Here is a 25,912-nt window from a genome sequence, read left to right on the forward strand (position 1 = left end):
CCTGTTGTAGGACGAACCCATCGGGGATTCCACCCACCCGCTTCCCTTGACAGCTTTAGTTTTCTAATTAGGTCCTATCATATTTATGTGTGACATTCAAAATTAGCTTCCTTAATTAGGCCTTTTAGGGAACATGGTTCATTCGCGTAGTTTACAACATCGACACGAAAACAAAACAAGTAGTCCTTTTTATAAACAAGTTCCTTAACTTATTTTCCAGTTAATCTTTTTCTCTTGCCCATACAGGAGAATTATGTATTCCTTTTGTCCAACAGAAGTACCTAGTCCAAATCACATGGCACAATAAATTCCATCCAGTATCTAGAATAGGATCTTCCAATACCCTAGACATTGGGCTCACGGCAGTCTATAACTCCGTTCCGAACTCGGCAAGGGGTGTCCAGAGCTCCACTGACCTTGAGCGACCTAGGAGTGAGACACACTTTCCGTGGTTGGCCTTTTCACCACTCAACCTTCAACCCGTGAATCAAGCAGTGCCCTCTCGAGGTAATCTGCGATGTGATCTTGGAGATGATCCACCTGTGCAAATATCCTTCCTTAATTAATCCAATTGCGTGATATCATCTACTAAGAAAACATTCCTTTATTTCCCATGCCAACTTGTCATGACAAACCGCTACCATGCATTGACCATCAAGCACAAAGCACTTGGAATAATCATCTAGATCACATTCCAACAATCAGTTTAATGCAAAAAGCATTCAGGACGTTATTTGATCAATCAACAAAAACAATGGTATCCTTTTCCAAACATTGCAGGAATAGTTGCGATAACCTTTCCATTGCGTGTTTGCTCTCCCCCTTTGGACCAAGAGCGGTTCTAAGTAAAATTTACTTAACATACCCTTCTATCACTAAGGCATATGTTAAGGTTTCAAACACTGTACAAGACATAAGTTCTATTAATCACTTACATTGATTGATAACCCATCCCTCTTCCCAATAGGTACAAAAGCATCTGTCTTTCCTTCGACTAAGGGTTTCCCAATCCCTAGAGCTCTCCTCTTGCCTTTGAAGATTGGGATTGTAATTTGTACCTAGCCCAATCCTCGAGCTAGGTTGAAGGTAGTTGCTAGACGGACCCCAAGGCATCTTAGTTTTAGCCCTTATGATTGTTTTTTGCACTAACGATGCATAATATCAAGGTTCCAATCTACCAAACATGAGCTATTAGTTCACGTTGTTAGCAAGAGCTTGCGCAAAGCCTAACGCTTCGAAAATGAATTTCCTTAGGCTAAATCACTTATCACGCCTTCCATTAAGTGTGCGAGCTACATCATACCAATGGTGTGGTGGAAACACACCTATTGTTGTGAGGACGGGAGAATGGCAATGCTTGAAGCCTTACATGTTGTTTATAAGTTTATCATATGGCATTAGAATACAATTAACTTTTCTTAATACACGCATTTAGGGAATTCAATCCTTCAAATACTTACGATGCAGTTTATCCTTTTCAAAGTCCTATTCTTGAATGGCATAATATGGCCCTAATGTATCTCATGCGATAATCGAGCAAGCATCCATTAATTCAGAAATACATTACTAACAACCGGTATCGCATGCAGATTGGCAGTGATGCCCTTGCTCGAGGCTTCGTTGCTTGTTGAGGGACTGCCATTTGGGTGCGACAATTTCCACTTGGGTGCCATCTTTGATCTCTTTTCTTTTAGATGTGCTTCACACAGGACTTCCACATCTTGTGCTCGATTAGTGAGGGCCAATTGGGGAGGGAGATGAGCTGGTGGTCGAAGGACACGCGAAGGATGATTCGCATACTTGGGGAGGGCTAGTTGGGCCAACAGGAGAGAAGGAACGTGTGTGTACACCCTCTTTCTCTTTCTCTCTTCCTCCCTCTTTCTCACATTCTCTATCCTTTTCTCTCTCTCTCTCTCTCTCTCTCTCTCTCTCCCTTCTCGTTCTTCTTCTCTTCTTCTTTTCCTCTCTTTCTCTCTCCCTTCTCTCCTTCTTCTTCTCTCTTCTTCTTCTCCTCCTCTTCTTCTCCTCTCTCTTCTTCTTCTCCTCTTCTTCTCCCCTCTCTCTCTTTTTCTTCTTCTTCTTCTTCTTCTTCTTCTTCTTCTTCTTCTTCTTCTTCTTCTTCTTCTTCTTCTTCTTCTTCTTCTTCTTCTTCTTCTTCTTCTTCTTCTCCTATCTCTCTCTTCTACGGCCCGATAGTAAGGGGAGAAATAAGGTGGCCTCCCCTAAGGCTTCCTATCCTCATTACGATTGAGGGGAATTTATATAGGCGTTTGGGGGTTCATTATTGGGGGGGGGGGGCGTGGTATCTCCCCCACCCTCCACCTGTCCTTGTGGTGCATGGTGGTGGCCTGCAATCGACTAATTGACATCATCATCTGCAATTCCTTCTTGGCTTCCTCCCCTACTGTCGACGTCACATTGTTTCCTCCTCCTTTCCACGTTGATTGTAGCTGTCCTCCCTCATCATCTCTCGTTTGCCGACTCCACTCCCTCTTCCTATCATCGTGATGATAGAGGGTGGTAGTAATAATAATTTTTAATTAAAATAATTAGGGGAGGCATTTTAGGCGACGACGTATTACAATGAGGCAAATCGGACTGCAACACAAGCATTTGACAATAGGAATCTTAGGACCATCTTGTTGATTGAATCAAGATGTTGATAACTAGGAGCTTACACATAAGGAGAATTAGGATTGGTCTATTAAAAAATATGCATAATATTAGATTGACCTCAAATGTTCAAATGGAATGATGAAGCTCATGTATTAAATTCAAAATTTTACACCTCGGAATCACAATTAAACAGTAACCTTATCCTTGTGAGACTACCCACTTATCAAATTTATGTAAAAGGGACTTTTAATCAAGAGTGTTTAGTGTTTATACAAGATCTAATGTTGATTTATTTATTATCTACTCAAGGTTTTGCTTAAAGCTACATATACATGAATGAAAGATTAGTAGCAACATAAAATAGCAAACACCCAATGTGGGTGATGCATAAATCAGGTTCCTTCTTGTATCCCCTTTTCATATCATTATGTTTCATCTATTGAGGAAGTTTCCCATAATATAAGTTAGTATGTTGATACCTAAGGAGTCTGTATGTGGTATTCTCAGTGCTAGAAGATGGTCTTCAATGACATAGGCCAAGAGCTACCTCATAATGCAACACTCTAGCCACAAGGATGAAAATTAGAAACCAAGGTTCATCCTCATCAAGCCACATCTCACTAGAGGCTTTGTATGCCTTTGCAGGTCCTTAGGTCTTTATTTGAATTTCTCAACCGTGGTAACTTAATATTTTCACCTTTGAGTGACCACAACCCTATTCATGAAATTATAAGTATATATAAGGTAAACTTTTGTAGCACTCATCATTGTTGGTTTCTTCTATCTTTAGAGTGGATTAAATATCATTATTCCTCACATGCTAAGAGTTTCATATTAGTCTTAACCAAGATCCATAATACTCTCATAAGAACGAAAAGATGTAGTAAAGATAATTCCATTAATTACACCTAGATTATGCATACTGGATCCTTTAAATTCCAAAAGATGTAGTAAAGATAATTCCATTAATTACACCAAAAGATGTAGTAAAGAACCTTAAATAGTCAATGAAAGAAAATAATTCTAAAGTGAACAATAAAATGAAATCTTGAGATCTCCCAAAATGATTCTTAGAGTTCAAAATAGTAGCTCAAAAAGGTAATGATGTACCCTAAGATAAAAGGCAATAGAATAACAAAGCAAATAAGCAAAGATATGAAAAGGTGGAAAAAGTAAAGAGAAGTGCAAATCAAGCGAAGGATGCAAGGTGTACAATGATTTTTTATCAAAGTACATAGTTATATAATTAACTATAATATTATATTGAAAGCCATGCATAGTGCCTATGCAAGGTGTAATAATTTTCACCAAGACAAAAAACTTGTAGCTTGGAAAGGGTTTGGGAACTAGCTTTCATTCACTTTTGTGACAGTTGGTGGTGTAATCTAAATATGTATGCATAAAATAGGGAAGAATGGCCAAGAGCCAAATAGGAGGGATGGATACCCAACTTAAATAGAAGCCCAAACTCAAAACTCCATGTATAACATTGGAAAGTGAATGGATAAGCTCATTATTGTGGCGTGCAAACTTGAGAGAAGGCTTCTCCTTCTTGCTTCGATTCTATCTACTTGTGCTCCATCTTGAGAGTGAGGGAGAGTGAGAATGTGAGAGTGAGGGAGAGAGTGAAGGACTTGAGAGGTGAAGCTCCTTCCTTGCACATGTTTTTCTCTTCTTTCCCTTCTTGGGTGAGAGGCAAATTGGTGGAGAGGTTGGGTTGCTTCTCTTCTTCTTCATGTTTCCTCTCATAGATTAGGTGCTTGAGGATTGGATTAGGAGCCATGGAGTAGAGGTGATGGATTGAGTACCATCACATGGATCATGGAGCCATCATCGAGCTTTCACTTTGTGGCATTGAGGAGAAGGTAAGGTGATGAGTTCAATACAGAATCGTTGGTTTGTTCATTCTTCCTTTCGTGTGATTTGGGAGAAGAATGGATAGATCAATGAGCATGGAGAATGTATAGGCTGTGTGAGAGGTAGTTGTTGCTAAATCAAATGAAGCACTTGAAATAATAAGCGTTTTGTCAAGTCCAATGATTAAGCTTGCAAAAAGGATGATATTTTGATTTTGTTGCCAGGACATGACAGAATCATCCATGAAGGCAAATATTCTCTTCATCATGCATTGGGATAGAAGTATTACTCTAAAACTAAATAAGAGTACATTCTCCAAAATGGATTTGGAGGGGCTCCGAAATAAGTGTGAGATAGGATAGGGTAGATGGACTAGGAGAAATGAGATAAAATTTGGTTGAAAATTTTGATTTAGAGTAGATTACCAAGTTAGGACAACCTTGGCAACAAACCTTGGATGATAAGAACCTTTTTATTTTAAAAAAAGCTAACTTTTGGTCTCTATTTAATACTTTGTGGGATTCAAGGAGCTTGCTTTTGGGTGTGAAGCAATGATTTTATGAGAATATGTAGCTTTTTGCTCCATTCCTCTATGTCCTCAATCTCATCTCTTTATAGGATTTTCCTTGACTCTTCAACTTAGCAAAAGGCTCAAAGCCTATCAGGAATCAAAGGGCCGACAATTTTTATGTAGAGGCTCAAAGGCTATTAAGAATGAAAGGGCCAACAAGTCTTATGTAAACGCCTCTGCCTTTTTGTTTGGTTGAACAATCTTTGACAAGGCCTACTAGGCATTGTTGGAAAAATTACGTTGAACAACAGCCTTAAAAGGCCTTAAGGTAAAGCCTAAAGGGCTTTAGTGCAAGGGCTTGACTGAAATGATGCTAGATAAGCTTGAAGGCCTCTTCCTAAAGTGCATTGCCTTGTCTTAGGCCATAAGGCCTTAGTCAAGAAACTAAGCGATCAATAGCCTCACAATAGGCCTCAAGGCCTTAAGATAGACAAAATGGCGTTACGACATATATATATGGCTTAAAAGCCTTAATCAAAGACAAGAAAACTAGTAGGCATGGCCAAAAGCCTTCACATCTAGGATTAAAAAATGGCATTCATATAGGCCTTTCTAAAAAGCACAAGGCCTTTAAAAAAGGGTCAAATATATGCATGACATTCAGCCATCTTCGTTTTCCTTGGTGGCTACCTCTCCTTCTTCTCTCTTCTCCCTCCTTGGCCACCCCTTTCTTTCATTGGCTACCCTCTTCTCCTTACCCCTTGGCCTCTCCCATGTGGCCACCCCCCACTAACTAACATCAGCTGGCCAACTCCATGCTTCCCCCTCACCCCACACCAATTCGGTCAGCTAGCTCATGTCTTTGGCTACCAATTCATTCAACTAAAACCCCATAATTCCATGCTCAACCTAATTCATTTGAGACCTTTCCCTCTTCGTCCTTGACTTCCAACATTGGCCAATTAACCCCTCCTCAGCTCCTGATCTATTGCTATTGCTGTAATCGGCCATCATGCCACCCTACAATGTTTTTCCATTAGCAAAGGCTTATACCTTTTAAGATTTAAGCTTAAAAATAGATGAAAAATGGAGGCATGGTACTTGGATGACTCTATCGATATACCACCAAAACCCTCCCCTTGTGCATTGGTACACCCCCAACAACTAGCCCATGCCCCGTGATCATATGCTTAGTCAGTCAACTCACCCTGAGCCTCATGCCCACAATGTACACACACCCATGCACATGTTTCATTCACCCATGTGATCCATGTGTTCATGGCATGCTTGCTAATTATGGCACTCACAAGACCATATGACCACATATTAAGTCTAGCAAGCACTCTAGCTTCATGCACAACTTTGTAGGCACACTACAAGAGCTACACATTGCATAAACTTGCCACAATTAGTAGTACATTAGTTGCACAATCTTTACACATCATGTGCATGCAATCTTAAGGCTAATCCACATGACAAAGGAGGAAGTCCTCAAATAGAATACCTCATCTCATTTAAGACACCACACTAGGAGCAAGCACGTAGAACCTATACATCCTTGGCCCATTTATATTGAAGAGTTTCTAAGACTTGTCAAAAGAAGAGTGCATCATGCCAAACAAATTATGGCACATGAAAGTCTTGCACTAGAGCCATCAAGGCATTTCACCTAGAGAATGTCCACTTCATGTCTTGACACTCTCTTGAACACTAACAACCAAGCACTCGTGTCCATAAACAATTGAGCGCAAGAAGAGACAATCACATTTGCTAAGGTAAAATCTCCAAGGTAGGGCGACCAAATAAAAGAAAAATGAAAAAGAAAGAAAAAAGATTCAAAGCCCCTCACTTGTGGTAAATGCACCCAAAAGCTCAATGAGAGAATATAAGCAACTCCATCAAAAACCTTGTAACTAGGGTTTCTTAAGCTATAGACATGCATCCCCGAAGAGAGATCCTTACAACACATGCATTAGATAGTGCGAGAATATTAGCAAGTTGAACATCTGAAGGAGTCATAGTTGTTAACTATACACCCCTCAAGAGCTCAACCATGGCACCAATAACCACACTTTGGAAAGTGAAGTCACTTGTATTGTAGGTGTGAGGTTATCTTTTTCATTTTATTGACCCATGGCATGATTGGAATGGAACTCTTGAGGTGTTGGTTCTTGGAATCCTATGGGGAGGGAGTATTTGTCTTTGGGAAACTTCAAGTAGCTCACACATTTTAGCCTAGGCCATGCATGGTATGACTTGAGGGCTTCATTGAAGGATCTAATATTCATTTCACATGCAACAATAATCCACTATGGTTTTGGGAGGCATCAAAAGTAAGGAAGAGGGAAGTAGCTATATGAGGCCACTACTTGAATCCTTGAGGGAGCTACAGGATTTGAAATGCACATTAATAGTAGGGGGACTAGTCTCGTGAGTAAGGATACTTGCAATCATCCCCATGAAGAGTAGTTATCTAGTTGCACAAGACCTAGCCTTTTGTGTAGTAGTCTAATTCCAAGCTCCAAACTTGGAGAAAGAAAATACTCTCAAGCCCACTTTGCATACAAGTGTCATCTAAAAGAGAAATAGAGTCTATTGGGTATCTTGTCCACCTTAAGGATTTAGAATAATTGGTCACACTCATAGTGTGTTTGAGGAGATCAAGAACAAGCAATCATAAGCAAAAAGGAACGGTCAAGAAACAACGGATACTAAGCGTGGGCCCACTCACTCCTAAGAGCTCAACTAAGTGCATGCTTAGATTGTGAGGCTATGAGGACTGGCTTGAAACTAGGTCTTGACTTTTGTATCAAGATTTCAAATATCAAGGAAGGTGAGGAATATCCATCTAACTATTCCAACCCAATATGTATCCAATTTGACACCTTGAATTGCTCGCCTCATTGGAAAATGTTGTAGAATTATTGGGTGGGATCAAAAGGCATCATAACTTCAAATATCCCTCAAACATGTGGATAAAATGCATGTCGTCTCTTGGAAATGATCAACCATAGTTGAGCTAGACCACACCACTTGACCCCCAATCCATGTGCTTAGAACTTCTCATTATATAAACCTCAAAGTACTGGAATTGTTGAGTTAAAAAGTAGCATTCAACCTCACTTGGGTGGTTCCTATGCATCATTGCAAGTGGACAATCAATGACTGACTATATACAATAACCATGCATTGCCTCTAGTGGGCTTAGCTATTGGAGCTAGGGACCACACATCTTGGCCTCAAGAGGGGCTTGATTCGTATTTATTTTTAGAGTTTTTGTTATAACCATACACCCTCTAGAGTCTTGATTATCTCTATGTCGAGAAAATAATGAGCTCTCCAAAATCCTTGATCTCAAATTTAGTCTTGAGGAGACCCTTCACATGGCCAATCTCTTCACTATCACCCACAATGATCAAATCATCCACATATATAGTAATAACCACAATATCTACATCACTCTCATAAACATAGAGTGAGTGATCATACGCTTTGTAAAATCCAATGTTGATAAGGTATTTTGTACTCTTATCATGCCATGCCCTAGGTGCTTGTTTTAGATAAGGCCTTACAAAGCTTGCATACATAATCTAGATGATTCTCATCTACATAATCAGGTGGCTGTTCCACATAAACTTCCTCTTGCAACTCCTTGTGCAAGAATGTTTTATATCGATTCGGTGCATGATACAACCCTTTGATGTAGCCATTGCTATGAAAGCCCTTATAGTGGCCATTTTAGCCATTAGAGAAAAAATATCCTCATAATAAATACCATGAGTTTGCACATACCCTCTGGCAACTAGTCGTACCTTATAACATTCAATAGATCCATCAGACTTGTTCTTGACCTTGTAAACCCATTTGTAGCCAATATCTTTCTTGCCTTCAGGTAAAGGCACCAACACCCATGTGTTATTATCCATAAGTACATCCATTTCTTCATCCATAGCACGATCCCAATACTCATCTCCATGCATTCTCAAAACAAGTAGGTTCCACATCCTGCACAACCTTAGCCATGTGTGCATAGTGATGAGCCACATAGCTATTATATGTCAATCATTGCGTTCTCTTACTTGCTCTATTTGTCTTGCTTGGACCTGGATCACTACTAGGTGTCTTAGCCTTCCACACACTTAGTGTTTGGATGGACAGAATCCCAAACTCCTTATCCAAGCTCTGCTCAGAGCATCTGAATTAGTAGGAACATGAGAGAAACCTGATGATACATCTATCATAATAGGTGGGTTTCCAACATTCTCTTTACCTTTTCTTAACATATGTGTCATGTACTTGGTGGAGTAACCTGTGACCTCAATCTGCCACTCCAAGGTCTATCAAACAGAACCATGATTGGGGGACTCTTGTGATCCACTCAATGTTTGTGACATGCTATACTCTCATGCCCATCAATCCCAACTGCATTTTTCACATTACTATGCCAACTACTCATTTCATAAAAAACATCCCTGCTAACTCTTAGCTATGTGTAATAGGGTTATAACATCTATATCCCTTCTTCTCAAGAGAATATCCCACAAATACACATTTTTCTATTTTGGAATTCGATTTACTATGCAAATCATTATCAGAGATATGCACATAAGCAATTTATCCAAATACTTTCAGATGAAACACATTTGGCTTTCTATCTATAAACTTGTCTTTGGGTATTATACCATGTACTGCGGTAGTGGATGTCCTATTCATAATGTATAATGGCAGTGGGTATAGAGTAATAGCAACCATTTCTATCCAAAAGTAAAGGGGCAAGCTTCTTTTTGACATCAATGCATGAGCCACCTCTGCAATATGTTTGTTTTTTTACTTCAGGAACTCCATTTTGCTACAAAGCATGTCTACATGTATATTGCCTTTGCATACCATTTTTTTGCAAAAAAACATAAAACTAGATATTCTCTCCCTTCATCTAACCTTAAGCATTTAATATGCAACCCCATCTTCTTTTCAACCAAGGCCTTAAAGCTTTTAAAGTGAGTGAACACCTCACTTTTGTCATGCATAAAGTAAACCCATACTTTGCAAGTATGATCATCAATGAAGGAAATATAATACTTACAACCACTCAAAGTTGCAATTTTTGGGGATCCCACATATCATACTGTATCAATTTAAGTGGCTTCTTGTATATATGATTTTCATGTAGAAATGCATGCCTTGCTTGCTTTTGAAATTGACATACTTCACATACTTTACGTATCTCATAAACTTTAAACTTAGGTAAGCCATCCACAATATGTTTTGACTACATGTCTTTTAGTCGCTGCACATTCACATGACCAATTTTATCATGCCAAATTTTAATATTAGCCACAACACTTGAACCTTATGCAAACATGGTAGCATCCATTTTAGGTAGACTTACATCAAGAGTAAACAATCTACCACCATGTTTCCCTTTTGCAATCAACATGCAATCATTTTTGAGGTCTTCCACATAACAACCATCACATGTGAATCGAACATGCAATCCTTGTTCTACTATCTGACCTAAAAAAATCAATTTTTTTTGTAATATTTGGTATATGTAGCACATCAACCAAGTACTTAGTTTTACCATTCTACATCCTCAAAGGAACGTTTTCAATATAAGTAACGAGGTGAGCTGTATCATCCCCTATCTCCACATAGCCTAGAGACTTTGGATTGCACATCTCTCTAAACCACTCTTCATGAGAAGTCATGTGGTTAGAGGCACTTGAGTCTACATACCACACATTATCCTTTGATGAACCATCAGTAGTCACAGTATTCATAAAGTGTAGCATAACAAATAACTATTCACTTTTGTCATCATTATTTCTGCTGCTAGGGATACATAATTGTCATGCTACTTTTTTCCATTTCTAATTTCAGCCTTCTTTTTGAAACAATTTTTAGAAAAGTGGACTTTCTTACCACAATTTGAACACTCTCTGCTATCACTAAATTTTGTTGCCTATTAGAATCTTCAACTTGCCCTCTTTGACTTCCCCTTTCTAGGGACTAACCTTCTCTATTTTGCTATGCATCATAACCTTGACCATGACTCGTTCTTGCTTTGAGAAGAAGAAGAGAAATCCAAGCCAAGGTTCTTCTCCTCAAGTATGAGTGTAGAAATCAAGTTTACAAAGTCAGGGATATCATCCCTTGTATTCATAGATGACATGAAGCTCTTGTATTCATCTCCAAGTTCATCTAAGCATATATACACAAAAACATCATCATCAACTATGATACTGATAGATCCAAGATCTTCCATGACATTCTTGATCTTCAAGGCATAATCATTAATGGACATGTTTCCTCTTTTCACTTGGTTCAACACCACTGACTTGAGCTGTAGCTTTTTAGTCTTTGTGTTTACTTCAAAGAGCCTTGCTAGATTCTTCCATGCAATAATGAGGGTATCTTATTCCTACAAATAGCCCATCATGCTATCTATAACACTGTCAGATAGCCAATATATTGACTTTACTCCTTGTTTTCTCCCAATCTTTCTTGGCCTTTACCTATTATGTAGTAGTAACATTTTGAATAGGAACTTTGGGTGCTACTACCACATCTTCTTCAACATAATTCCAAACACCTTTGCACTCAAGAAATTTGCCATCTTAAACTTTCATGCATGATAATTATTGTTATCAAGCTTCTCACTAACAATCTGATTGAAATTGTCAGACACTTTGACAAAACAAACAACTTGCAAAAAATTGCAATCTGCAAGCAAGATGATACAAGGTGCATCATAATTAAACATGCAGCCTTTTTCATTGACTACACAACTATAATTGCAATCTGCAATCTGTATGTAGATGCCTTCTTTGCCTGCAACCTAGCAAACACTTGAAACTTTACAAATTCGAGATCTATAACATGTGCATTTATAAAGGACTAACATAATCAAAACTGTAGTATACCCAAAAATTATTGTGGGATCACTTGTAGGTCCCACAATAGAGGCCGAAATGATATCATATGCCAAAAGTAATAGTAGGAGTCCCTAAAGGGCAAATACATAGTATATACATTGTTATTTTTGCTCACCTAGTTTCATTACAATTGGAGATTGTAGCCTTGCTAACCTCAAATCCTTTGAGAAAAGTTCTCGGCCAATCGGGACCACCCTTCCGTAGGATAGACCCAGGGTCACATCCACCACACTTTCCTCGGGTTACTTTAGTTATCTAATTACCTACCACATTTAGTTTGACAAGCAAAAACAACTTCCTTAATTAACCAAATTAATCACTGGTTCCTTCACGTAACTTAGGCACTGACATATAAAAACAATGTCAAGCAAGTTCCTTTTCAACATTTGATCTTTATTTATCAGTCTTTGGAATACATCATATAATCCGCCCGAAGGCTAATCCACCAATCCTCAGGGATCGCTTTTCCAAGTTCCGCCCGTTGACTAGTATGCGGGCCTTGAGATCCCATCTCGAGTCACGTCAGCCTCTTGTGCAGGATCCGGAGGCAAGGGATTTATGGCCAGGGCCTCCCCTGGCACCCAAGCGTCCTCCTGCTCCAAGTAGCACCCACGGAGAGACCTCTCACGACGGGTTCAGTCCACGATACCCGGCGCGGCTAACAACCCCCTTGGATAGGGTCAAGTAGACAGTTGGAGGTAACCAAACTGCCTCTCCCTCCAGGCTCTTAACTGAAGCATTAGATGTATTTTTCTGGCATTAGTTCCTTGATCAAAGAAGTACAAATAGTGCTCCTAAGTGTACAAACACAAGCACTCCAGTGGTCGTCTATACAGCCAATTGCTAAGGTGTGATTCATTCTCCCCGAATGCTTCCAGCAATCGATCCTGGATCAATCGCGACTTGGCAAGATCCCAAGGGTTTCGTAAGTTGAGTTTGCTTGTTTATCCTGTTTCCTCGGGTTAGGGTTTATACCATGTTAACCCAAATTGTCACTACCTTAGGTATCCTTATATCTCAGTCAATAAATCCTGGGCAACCTCGTTAACCTAACTTAGTTGGTCAATTGCTTTCTTGGAAAATTCGTAATTCCCCTAACTTGGCAAATCAGCCCAAGGAAGAGTGATGTAGCAGGATGACTACTCATCCTCTAGAAAATTTGACTTGTCCTTAGAACTCGCCAACTTGGTCCAAGAAGTGGCAATACTATTCTGTGATTTAGACACAAGATCATACGGTGTTGCAACTTGTGTTAGTATTTGACTTGTGGGATTATATCTTTCTTCGTATGGTCTTTCTTGATCAAGAATACCTTTGATCAAGATAAGGACTTGGGAGTCCTCTTGACCCAACCCAACCTTAACCCTACTAGGCTGATAACACTTTGGCCCTAGGGTTCCTAAATTTATACGGAAGTCTAGTATTTGGTCAATTGATCCTTAGGGTGAGAACCCTAGATCATTCTTGCATGGGTGTTTAGCTAACCCTAACATTCCATGAATGTGGGTAGGACCTTTGAGATTGGAAGTATTAAGTCGGCAACCCAAGTGCGATACTAGGTAAAATTTTACCATAGCTTAACCCTACCTAGCACATTGAGGTGATTGTCATATGCTAACTAATCATACCTTTTTGATTCTCATGTAAGCTATTCAATTTTACACGAATTACTTAGTTGATCTAACCAACCCACGATTAAAATGATCTTTCCTCTAAAGATGCAAATGCTTTCTTCTAGAGTTCGCAAGACTTTCCTTAAAGATGGAAGTAATAGCAAGGTGTATCATTCCATGCGAATATGCAATTTCAAAACCATAGACCTTTTCCTTCTATGCAACTATAAGACCTACAATGATCTTTCTTTTCCTTGCCCTAAACGGTATTAGTTGACATTCAGAACTACTTCTTGTAAATCCCACGTATATGCATCAAATTCAAGGCTTTAGTCTTTTAATGGAAATGCATCCTTTCCCAATTTTGAATTTTGATAAAAGAGCTTCTATGCATGGATGCATCATTATTTCGTGACGAGATGCTAATGAATACATGGTTGATTTAATCCTTCTTCTACTGCTTATCGCAACCTAAATTGTAACTAACGTTGCATGCGAATTGCATAATATCAAGTTCATAAATCTTTTCCTTTGGGAGATGCACAATTTCATCTTTTAACTTATGCATCATATATTTAGAATTTCAGCTACCCTCGACCATGGAAGTGCAAGCAATTGCAAATACAACACATGCAACTAACTTGTAGATCGAATGAATAAGTAAATTTCCTAACGCATTTAAACTTCCCTACGAGAATTTAAAACATACTTAATGCCTCTTTTCCATGCGGAAATATTATTGGAACTTGGGCATTAAGATTCGGGCATTGTCCACTCGTGTACTTGGGTTGGAAGCTCCCGCATGTGCTCCTCTATCCTTTTGCTTAGGAGCCATTGGTGTAGTGGACTTGGATTCCGCGAACTCTCCTTGCCCTTTTTTCGATTTCCAAGCCTGCCTACTAGGCCAAGATTTCTCCCCCGTGCAGAAACTGGGGGCCTTGCAGTCACGGTTTTGAAAACCCGAAGGCACGGGGTGAACAAGGACTAGGGAAGCTTCCAATAGAAGCTTCTAAGCTTCTATAATAGCAGATGACGTGGAGGTGGGGAAATGATTGGGAGATGATGACGATGAGGACGAAGATGATAATGATGATGATGATGTTGATGAAGGCGGCGGGGCATAGCAGCAGGCGGCGGCTTCCACAGGGCGACGACGGGCACAACATGACAGCACGATTCCTCTTCCCCTCCCCCTCCAAGTTTGGGGAGCGGGTGTTCTTATAGGTAGAGGGGGGGGGGGGGTAGCCACACACGTGGCAGGCAACATGTTCCCCTCCCCATGCTCCTCCTCCACTTAACTCCTTCTCATACTCATACTCCCCGTCCCTGCCATGCAACGGCTGAAGGGGAGGGGAGTTCTAATAAAGAATTTACCAAAAAATTATCCATTATCTCTTTTTCCCCCTTGAAGGGGTGTTCCCATGTAGGCCTACGGCTTTTGGGCCACGGCTTCCTATACGCGACACGGAGCTGGAGTTTGCTATTGCGCGAGGGTGGAGCACTTAGCCCAGGGTCTTTTTGTTGCGGGCAGTTGCTTTGAATCCCTTTTGCGTGAGATTTAGGATCTTCAATATTTCGTTGCGGAAATATTACATTCTCTCCCCCTTAGGGGAATCGAGATGTCCTCATCTCGAGAGGATCTGGGGGTATTGTTGGTTGAGAGTACTTTCATCCATCCAAGTGGCATCCTCTTCGGGGAAATCTTTCCACTGGATGAGGTATTCTCTCAAGGTCCTGGATCTCAAATGCCTCTCCCTAACATCTAAGACCCTGTCAGGCTGTAGCTCAAGGACTCCTTGGCTTGGCATTACAACTTGTTGATCATCAAGCACGTACTAGGGTTAGGCACATACTTTTTCAATAGGCTGATATGGAATACATTATGAACTTTTAGGTTTTCGGGGAGTTGTAATATGTAAGCATTAGGCCCTAGGCACTTGAGAATCTTGTATGGCCCACAATACCTTGGACTTAGCTTTTTGCATTCACCCAAGGATAGGGAACTCTTCTTTGGACGTACGCGAATGAAGACCATATCACCTTCAACGAAGGATCTGTTTTGACGTTTGAGGTTTGTGTAAGCCTTTTGTCTATCCTTGGTAGCTTGGATGTCCTGTCTTATTGACTTGATTTGGTCATCCATGTCTTCCAGCATCTGCTTTGAGGCTTGAATCCTCAAGGTTGGATCCAAGAAGCTCAAAGGACTACGAAAATCATGCCCATACAATGCTTGAAAAGGGGTCATCTGAATGCTTTGTTGGTAAGAAGCATTGTAGGCAAACTCAACCAGTGGCAAATATTGAATCCACTTTTGGGTTTGCGACAGTAGTGTGCCCTAAGCATATCTTCAATGACTTGGTTGACTCGTTCTGTTTGACCATCAGTTTGGGGATGGTAAGCTGTACTGAAACAGAGTTGAGTCCCAATGGCCTCAAAGATAGCCCTCTAGAAGTGTGAGATGAAGAGAGAGTCACGATCACTGATGATTCTTCTGGGTAAACCATGCAGTTTGAATATTTCCTTGATGAATAACCTTGCGATGTCTGAGGCTTTATAGTTTGTCTTAACAGGGATAAGATGTGCAACCTTGGTGAGCATATCCACCACGACCATAATGGAGTTGTATCCTCCCTGAACTTGGGGCAAACCAACAACAAAGTCCATACTAATGAATTCCCATTTCATTTGGGGAATGTCAAGTGGTTATAATTTCCCTGGCATTTTGACATGTTCAGCCTTAATGCATTGACAATACAAACATCCAATGACATATTTGAGAACGTCACTTTTGAGCCTCTCCCAGTAATAGCTCTTCCTGACTGCATCAAGGGTCTTGGCATAGCCAGGATGTCCTGAGAAAGGGGAGTCATGGGCTTTCCAAAGTATCTTCTACTTGAGTGATTGGCTTGTAGGAATACATAATCTCATCCTATAGTAGACAAGTCCACCATTGATGAGAGAGAATTCTTGATATTTTGTTTGTAGCTTCGAGCCTTGACCCTTGATGGGGATCTCCCTTAGCAATTTCTGATAGGTTGGGTCATGGCATGCCTCTTCTCTAGCTAGCTCAAGAATTGGGTTGTTTGGCATGGATACCTTTGTGGCTAGAGATCTTGCTGTTGATGGATCTTGAAAAATCAGAGAATTTAGAAATGCCTTGCGTGACTGAGTGCATCGGCAACTACATTCTCCTTTCCAGGCCGGTATTTGATTTCAAAATCATATTTCTCCAGCACTTCATTTTCTCCTGCGCTTCTTTGCTTTTGATATACTCTGTAGTTCAACTAATAGAGGTGGTTTAGCAGGGGGTTTTGGCACCCAAATCCATCGGTTACGTGCGTAATGCCCTTGAGCACATAGCAATGCTTTGGATATCCATCGCGGCGTTGTGCTGGCTCTCTATCTATTCCTTCGTCTATAAGGCTTGGACTTCTTTTGTGGTCTTCTACGATATTTGTAAGTCCAAAGCCTATCCTTGGCATTGTCTCCTAACCTTCTTGTTTCAAGCATGGCCTTGCTCACTAGTTCTCTCTCTTCAACATGCACTTGTATAAACTCTTTCAACAAGTCCTTGCTCTCATCACTAGATTTGTATGGTATCTCAGAATGTTCCTTGCCCTTTCCTCGAGGTTTGATGAGGTCACCCTTACTAAAGGTTGTGATTATCATCACACTCGGTAGTGTTAAGTGTATCCTCTATGCTACGTAATTAGCCTCGCACTTTGTCACCCTTTTGAAGGGTCTTCCTAGGAGGGTTTCCTTTCCACAATCAACACGATTTGAGGGAACATGGAATAGGATAGGCACGCTTTCAACCTCAATAATTACAAGGATTCTGCACTTCCCGATAAGTGCTTGTGGATGTCCCCCGTAAGGATTAAGAGTTGCATCAGTTGGTGTGAGCTCTAGTTGGCCTAGTAGGGTCCATGCTTCATAGGCCAAGATATTAAAATTAGCTCCTTCATCAATGAGAGCATCGACACAATGCTCCCTTTTTGCGGCGAGTTTGACCCTAAGATAAGCAGGCGGTACTATGTCTTCATCTTCGGGTCTTGGCTTATAAATTTAAGCCTTCTAATATATACCCTTGTGTCCCTGACTGTACCACCAAACGTGGATTCTCTACTGATGTCTTGGGTCATTTGGGCAGTGCCATTCAAGGTGCATTTATCGTTAGGACTGTCATTTCTGTTGGGGGTAAAGGCGCCTCCGCCGTGCCGCCCCGTGTATTACTACACTGACAGTGTTGTTGGGGGTAAAGGCGCCTCCGCCGTGTCGCCCCGTGTATTACTACACTGACAGTACCCGCCACTGCACACTGCAGGTGGCGGGCACCCGTCACGTCACTTTATTCTTTATTCTTTTAGTGACAGTTTGAATAAAGGAAGGCCCGGTCACACATTGTGACTGTTGGAGTTCCCATTTCTTGTCTCTCTCTTTCTTGCTCTTGCTCTCCCGCCATAGCTCGCGTGCAAGATTCGATCCTTCTCACCTTTCAACTGGTATCAGAGCTTGGCATTCTCTTGCTCGAGCTTGACTCGGTGCTTCCCGACCTTCGCATCGACTCGCTTCACGCATTGGGTCTCCATCCCGGCAGCCATAGCCGACCTCTTGAGCTCCCGACTCTCCCCGGGTTCCCGAGCTCCATCCTGGCCTTCTTGAGCTTCATCAGGGCCTTGCCCTTGAGGTATTGCTTCAGCATTTGCAGGCATTTGAGTGTATTCTCAGATTGAAACAGGGCAGGAACAAAGGGCAGCCACTCTTCTTGAGCTCCATAGCTCATATCTTCCCTCCCCTTTGCATTGGGCCTTCATGGCTTGGTATGTGCCTACCTTGGGCCATCATTGAGCCCCCCATTACCCCCTTTTCAGCCCATGTGGAGCAACATCAAGTTCAGCACCAACAGGGCAGATTGCATCATTTTTTCCAGGCTGTGAGCACTCATCTACTTCAGCTCCACACTTGGCCATTGCTTCTTGCTCTCTACCTTGATCAAGAGGGCTATAGACTTCATGTTTGATGTCATTCAAGCTTTGGGTATTGGTCTTGATCTTTCGGGGCTGATTTCTTCAGATTTGGGACTGTCATAAACTGTCATAACAGGCTGAAAACAGGGCAGCACCATTGGCATTAGCATTTGTTGCTTATACTCCATTCCGGTTGTGCTATTTGATGCCCGTATGCGGTCTACATGATGCCTAGTGCCTTGGGAATGTATGCACATGATTATGCCATGATTTTGGCTTGAAATATTGGCTGATTTGGGACTGTTATTTACTGTTATACAGTGCTGGAAACAGGGCAGCCACACTTGGCATTGGCATTTAATGCTTATACTCTACTCCGGTTACCTTGTTTGATGCCCGTATGCGGTCTACTTCCTACCCGGATGTATTGGGGATGTATGTATTTGGTTTGACCATGATTTTGGCTTGAATTTGGGGCTGAAATCTACTGTTTAGAACAGTAAATACATGCTGGAATAACAGTGGGCTGAAGGTACTTTACATGCTTTGGCACTTACCTACCGATACCGGATGTATGCTTTGAGCTTTGGCATGATATCTCTGACATTTGGGGACGACTTGGAGCATATGTATGAGATTATGGGATGCTTTTGAGCTTCGCATTAGCTCCATCTTCACTGGCATTTGGACCGACTCGGCATGCTCGTGGACCGCCTATGCCTCATGTCTCTGCTTGACAGTTAGGCTTTTGCATTACATGCTTTGGTTCGTGACATATGCTATTTGGTTCGTGTATGCCATACCGACATTTGGAGCTTGGATTTGGATGTATTTGAGCATTCCCGACTTACTTGATCACTGATCTTGGTTGCTATTTGGATGTCATTGAGTTGACCGAGAGCTTATTTGGGCTTATGTATTGCTTCATGGTTAATACGACCGGTGCTTCATGTATGTCATGCTCTCTCGGATGCGCTTGATGCATTGACAGGGTCACTTATCACTGGTGCTTTCTCTTGGGTTATTTGCGCTTCTGAGCTTGCTTTGTACGCCTTTTGTGCCAGTGGGAGCATTTTACATGCTTTCTTGACCTTTGACAGTTGCATGCTATTGGAGCACTTACATGTATTTGAAGCAGTTTATGTCTTGAGCAGCTACATACACATTGAGACTTTAGGATCATACTCCGATCTTTATGGATATGCATTGATGTACTCTTGGTTCACAGGATGCTTATGAGCTGAGTCTCATATTTGGATCTTTCTCTTTGAGCAGATACCTATTTGTGTCAGGTTTTGGCAGTTACAGGAACACTTTGCCTAGAGTGTCTGGGGGTGTGCCTTTCACTGGCAGATGTTATTTTGACATGCTTGGTGTTGAGCTCATGTTCTTTTCACTGTCATTGGCCTTGCTTATGTCCGTTTCATGCCAGCTTTGGACCTAGCATTGTTTGCTTGACATTGGATCCTATTTTGGGACAGTTTGCTCTCTAGACTGCATACCTGCAATTTATTACAGCAAGCAGTTATTGGTGGACTGAGGTGTACTTTTCATGCTGAAATATCCTGATTTGGTGTACCGCACCTAGTACTAAGTGGGCAGCAACTTTTGGCACACTTTGCTCACCCTTTGGACCCCGTTTTGGTCATTTTTGGGCAGTTTCTGCAGTAAAACAGCAAGCAGTTTTGGACTGTTTGGGCATTTCCAGCCTGCATAATGGCGTCATCTTCGCATGATAGTGCCATCTTTAGCATTACAAAGTTGGATGGTACCAACTACTCTTACTGGAAGAGTCAAATATGGCAGGTTTTGGTGCAGAAATCTCAGATTAAGCCACTTCGGTTGAGTGGGGAGCAGCCTGAAACTATGGACATTGACGACTGGCTTGAACTTGATGAGCTATGCAAGTCCACGATTGTATTGTCTCTCACTGAACAGGTACATTATAATGTATTTGAGGAAGCACAGAGTGCATGGGATCTATGGAATAAGATCAAGAATCTTTATGATAAGAAAAGTCCGGCGAGTCAGATGTACTGGTTGAAGCAGCTTATGGATCTGCGCATGAAGGATAATGCGACTATGTCTGCTCACTTGAGCCAGTTCCATGCTATACTGAAGAACCTGACTTCGCAGGATATCACCTTTGGAGAGGAAGTAACTCCTCTTTTCTTGCTTGGAACTCTGAATGAGTCATGGGATGTATTCCGCACTGCTCTTTGTGCCTCTAGTGCTACTCTAAAATTGGCAGATGTTGAGAGTGCTCTTCTTCAGGAAGAGGTGAATCGCAAAAACTTGGATGCCTCTCGTGGTAGTCATGCTTTGATAGTTAGAGGCAGGAATGACAGGTATGACCGTGGTAATGGCCGAGGCCGTGACTCGCAGAAGGGTCGGTCTAAATCTCGTGGTGGCAAGTCGCGTAGTAAGTCGCGTGGACGCAATGCAAATGTCACTTGTCATCATTGTGGGAAAAAGGGCCATATTAGACCACAGTGTCATGAGTTGCGCAATGAGAAGCGCAAGGATAAGGGGAAAGATAAAGTGCAGGAGAAGTCCTCTGATCGCAGCATAGTACCTGCGAAGTCCAACGTCAAGATTGAGGAAATTAATGTCACGCAGACTGAAGAGTCCGATGGTGGTGATGAGTTTATACTTGCAGCTAGTTCTTCTGATGCTTCACACTTGACTGAGACACCTAGTATGTATGCACAGTGCTGGTTATTGGATTCAGGTGCGTCCTTCCATGTGACGCCTTACCGTGAGTGGTTTCACTCTTACCGTACTGTGTCTGGATCAGTCAGACTTGGAGATGACAGGTCTCTTGATATTGTGGGCTGTGGAGATATTCAGTTGCAGTTTTCCACTGGCAGTTCCTTTTTGCTCAGGGATGTACGTCATGTACCTGCGCTTACGCGTAGTCTTATGTCTGCAGGACAGTTGGATGATGCAGGATTTCATGTCTGTTTTGGGGATTCTGCCTGGAAGATTACCAAAGGCAGACTTGTGCTTGCTAGAGGCGCCAAGGCTGGCAGCCTCTATCCTCTTGTTGTATCTGGGTCTTCTGTAGACCATGTTTTGGCAGTGGGCTCTATTCCACATGTATCACTTTGGCATGCCCGTTTGGGGCATATGTCTTTGAAAGGAATGAAAATGTTATCTGGTTTGCAGTATCTTCCGCCTTTGGATTATGCATGTTTTGACTCGTGTGATCATTGTCTTTATGGTAAGCAGAATAGGTCTACGCATAAGAAATCGGGTAGGCCACGCATGAGTGAGCCCTTGGCATTGGTGCATTCCGATGTTTGTGGGCCTATGCCTTGCATATCTATGGGTGGCGCGAAGTACTTCGTTACCTTCATTGATGATTTTTCTAGGAAAGTGTGGGCTTATCCCATAAAGCAGAAGTCCGATGTCTTGGCAGTTTTTCAGAGATGGCTTGCTCTTGTTGAGAACCAGACTGGGTATAGGCTGAAACGCCTTAGGACAGATAATGGGGGAGAATATGTCTCGCATGCTTTTGAGCAGTTTTGTGATGACAGGGGTATTAAGCGTCAGTTGACCGCCCCTTACACCCCACCCCAGAATGGTTTGGCTGAGCGCATGAACATGACTATTCAGGAGCGTGTGCGCTCTATACTTAGCCATGCAGGCCTACCCCCGAGTTTTTGGGCTGAGGCAGTTAGTACATCAGTGCATGTCATAAACCGATCGCCTTCCAGTGGATTGGATTTCCAGGTTGCAGAGGAAGTTTGGGCTGGTAAGCCACCCTCTTATGCGCATCTCCGTGTCTTTGGATGTGAGGCATTCTGCCATGTGCCCAAGGACAAGAGGAGTAAATTGGATCCAAAGAGCATTAAATGCATATTCCTTGGCTATGGTGAGTCAGGAGAGATGGGCTATCGCCTATGGGATCCGCAGGCGCGGAAAATAGTACGCAGCCATGATGTCGTCTTCCATGAAGACAAGATGCACAGGCAGCCTGAGAAGGTGGTTGAGATCCGCAGAGTGATCTTTCAGGAGGAGCCTAAAGCTCCAGCACAGCCAGTAGTACAGCCTGTAGCAGTTCCTCCACAGGGCCAGGATGTTGGACAGGTAGTTAGACAGGCAGCAGAGCCTGCGGTGAGACGGTCTGCTAGAGATAGACGTCCACCTGACAGATTTCAGCCCTCTATGCATTATGTTTTGGTTACAGATGCAGGAGAGCCTTTCACTTATGATGAGGCTATGCGCAGGGGTGACAGTCACTCCTGGGAGAGGGCTATGCAGTCTGAGATAGACTCCCTGCATAAGAATGAGACTTGGGATTTGGTTGCCTTGCCTAAGGGCAAGAAGGCTTTGCCATGCAAGTGGGTGTACAAGCTGAAAAGTACCCCTGGACACCCCAAGCCGGCATACAAGGCTAGATTGGTAGCAAAGGGTTTTAAGCAGGAACATGGTGTGGACTTTGATGAGGTCTTCTCTCCTGTGGTTAAGATGACCACCCTGCGCTTAGTCTTGGCTTTGGTTGCACAGCTTGACTTAGATCTATATCAGATGGATGTCAAGACGGCTTTTCTACATGGGGACTTGCATGATGAGATCTATATGGATCAGCCTAAGGGCTTTGCAGAACCTGGCAGGGAGCACCTAGTGTGCAAGTTGAAGAAGAGCTTGTATGGCTTGAAGCAGGCACCTAGGGAATGGTATCATAAGTTTGATGCCTTTATGCAGTCACAGGGCTACAGCAGGAGTGCTATGGATCCGTGTCTTTACACGAAGAAAGCCCGTGATGGCAGTTTGCTTATCTTGGTACTCTATGTTGATGATATGCTGATAGTAGGGAAAGCTCATGATGAGCTAGATGCTCTTAAATCTCAGCTAAAGAAGAGCTTTGAGATGAAGGATTTGGGACATGCCTCACATATACTTGGGATGCGCATTAAGTGCGATAGGCATCAGGGACTTTTGTATCTCTCACAGCGGGAGTACATTCATAAAGTCCTTGAGCGCTTCCGCATGCAGGACGTAAAGCCTATTGGCTGTCCATTACCTTCTTATGTGAAGGTATCACAGGCCGATTGTCCGCAGACAGATGAGCAGAGGGCCGAGATGGCCAAGATCCCTTATGCATCAGCCGTGGGCAGTTTGATGTATGCCATGATAGCCACTCGTCCAGATATTGCACATGCAGTTGGTGTTGTGGCACACTATATGGCTACACCTGGCAGCAGACATTGGGATGCCGTGAAGGGTATCATGAGGTACCTGAAGGGCACAGCAGATATGTGTATTTGCTATGGCAGCCAGGATACAGGGGTCGTGGGGTACACTGACTCCGATTATGCAGGACATGCAGATAGTAGGAAGTCCACTTCTGGCTATGTATTCACCTATGCTGGAGGGGCTATCTCTTGGATGTCCAGGGTTCAGAAGTGTACGGCTTTGTCTACCACTGAGGCCGAGTATGTTGCAGCCACTGAGGCTTGCAAGGAGGCCATATGGTTAGGCCGTCTAGTTGCTGACCTTGGGATTGATGCTACACCTACACTGCATTCGGATTCTATGAGTGCCATTCAGTTGGCTAAGAATCCGGTCTTCCATGCGAAGACGAAACACATTGAGGTGAGGTATCACTTCATACGTGGTGTCGTGGAGGACAGGTCTGTTGACCTTGTCAAGATCTCCACTGACGAGAATCCTACAGATTTGCTCACGAAGAGCCTCACTACTGAGCGCTTTGCCTTCCTCAGGAGGTTGATGGGCGTTGGATGAGATGTCACCTTTCATCACCTATGTACATTTGTACTGTCTTTTCTTTTTCTTTTCTCTCTCACTAGGGCAGATTCGCCTTTAAGTGGGAGGTTGTTGGGGGTAAAGGCGCCTCCGCCGTGCCGCCCCGTGTATTACTACACTGACAGTGTTGTTGGGGGTAAAGGCGCCTCCGCCGTGCCGCCCCGTGTATTACTACACTGACAGTACCCACCACTGCACACTGCAGGTGGCGGGCGCCCGTCACGTCACTTTATTCTTTATTCTTTAGTGACAGTTTGAATAAAGGAAGGCCCGGTCACACATTGTGACTGTTGGAGTTCCCATTTCTTGTCTCTCTCTTTCTTGCTCTTGCTCTCCCGCCATAGCTCGCGTGCAAGCTTCGATCCTTCTCACCTTTCAATTTCTAGTGATCCTCCCAGTTGTAACTTGACATTGTTCCATTCCGCTTTGACTAGATGCAGTCTAAATGCAATATATACATGCTTTTGTGGTGTAGCCTTTTTTCCCTTGCTGGCTAGATTGGCCCATTGAGGTTCTAGGGTCTCTGCTTGGGTTTGGGCTTTTGGTTGTTGTTTTACAAGTGAGAATCTATGCTTGTGTAGAGCCATTACTACACTACGATCTAATTTGGAGGACCTATTGCGGCGCGCGTTTTCTCTCCAACCTCCTTGGAGGAGATGCAGAGGGGGTAGAGCCCCTTCTGTGGGGGTTTGAGGGGGGGGGGCAGTCCCCCCTGGCGCGCAGGGCTGTTACGCTAAACACCATGCTCAATTTGAAGGATTGCCATTTGTAGCCAAGTTTTGAACTACTTGCTCTAGATTTCAACCTAGTGATAAATCTATGATGTGCTTTTGGCTTTATATGGTCTCTAGGTCCGTTTTAAGGTCTATAGGTTAAATATTTGAAAAAATGCAAATTCGGCTCAGCAGGTTCGAATTGCAGGGGTCGAATGTCTAATTCGGCTCGTCTGAATGGCCGAGGGCCGAATGAGGAAGGGCCAAATGCAATTGGTCCGAATGTCAAATTCAAATAGTGTGAATGTGGTTGTCTGAGGGCCGAATGGCAGAATGGTAGTGCGCTGAATCAATCAGGCCGAGGGCTAAGTGGTTCGTTCGAATATGTTTGGGCCGAACCGCCGAGGGCCGAGTCAAGTGGGCTGAATGCAAAGTTGGGTCCGAATGGTGAATTTGGCTAGGCCGAATGTCAGCTTGTCCAAGTGGGATTGGGGCCGAGTTGGCAGGGCTGAGTCGATAGGGCGTCCAAGGGCCGAATCGGGTAGACCGAATGCCAAGTTGGTCCAAATGGTCGATTTGGAGGGTTGGCATCTGAGTGAATGGCTGAATATAGGAGGGCCGAGGGTCGATTCTGAAACTCAACCTAGAATCACCGCCACTCGGATGGGCTGAACGAGGCATGATTTTGGCTGATGTAACAATAAATCACTTGACTCACACGGTTTAGGTCACGGCCTATCGCACACACCTCCAGATCAAAGCTATGGATAGAGGTGAATAGTTGTATATACATGGAATAGCAAATAAAATCCAAAATGCAAATTGGCAAACAAATCAAACCCTCTTGCCCTGTTGTGACAGCAAAAACCTCAATGCTTGTTTTCCTTCTTTTTCTTTGTTTTTTCCTACCCTAATGCATACAAATCAC

Source organism: Lygodium microphyllum, chromosome 10 (assembly GCF_053477565.2).
Source record: "Lygodium microphyllum isolate KBCC chromosome 10, Lygodium_microphyllum_v1.1.10, whole genome shotgun sequence".
Taxonomy (NCBI): domain Eukaryota; kingdom Viridiplantae; phylum Streptophyta; class Polypodiopsida; order Schizaeales; family Lygodiaceae; genus Lygodium; species Lygodium microphyllum.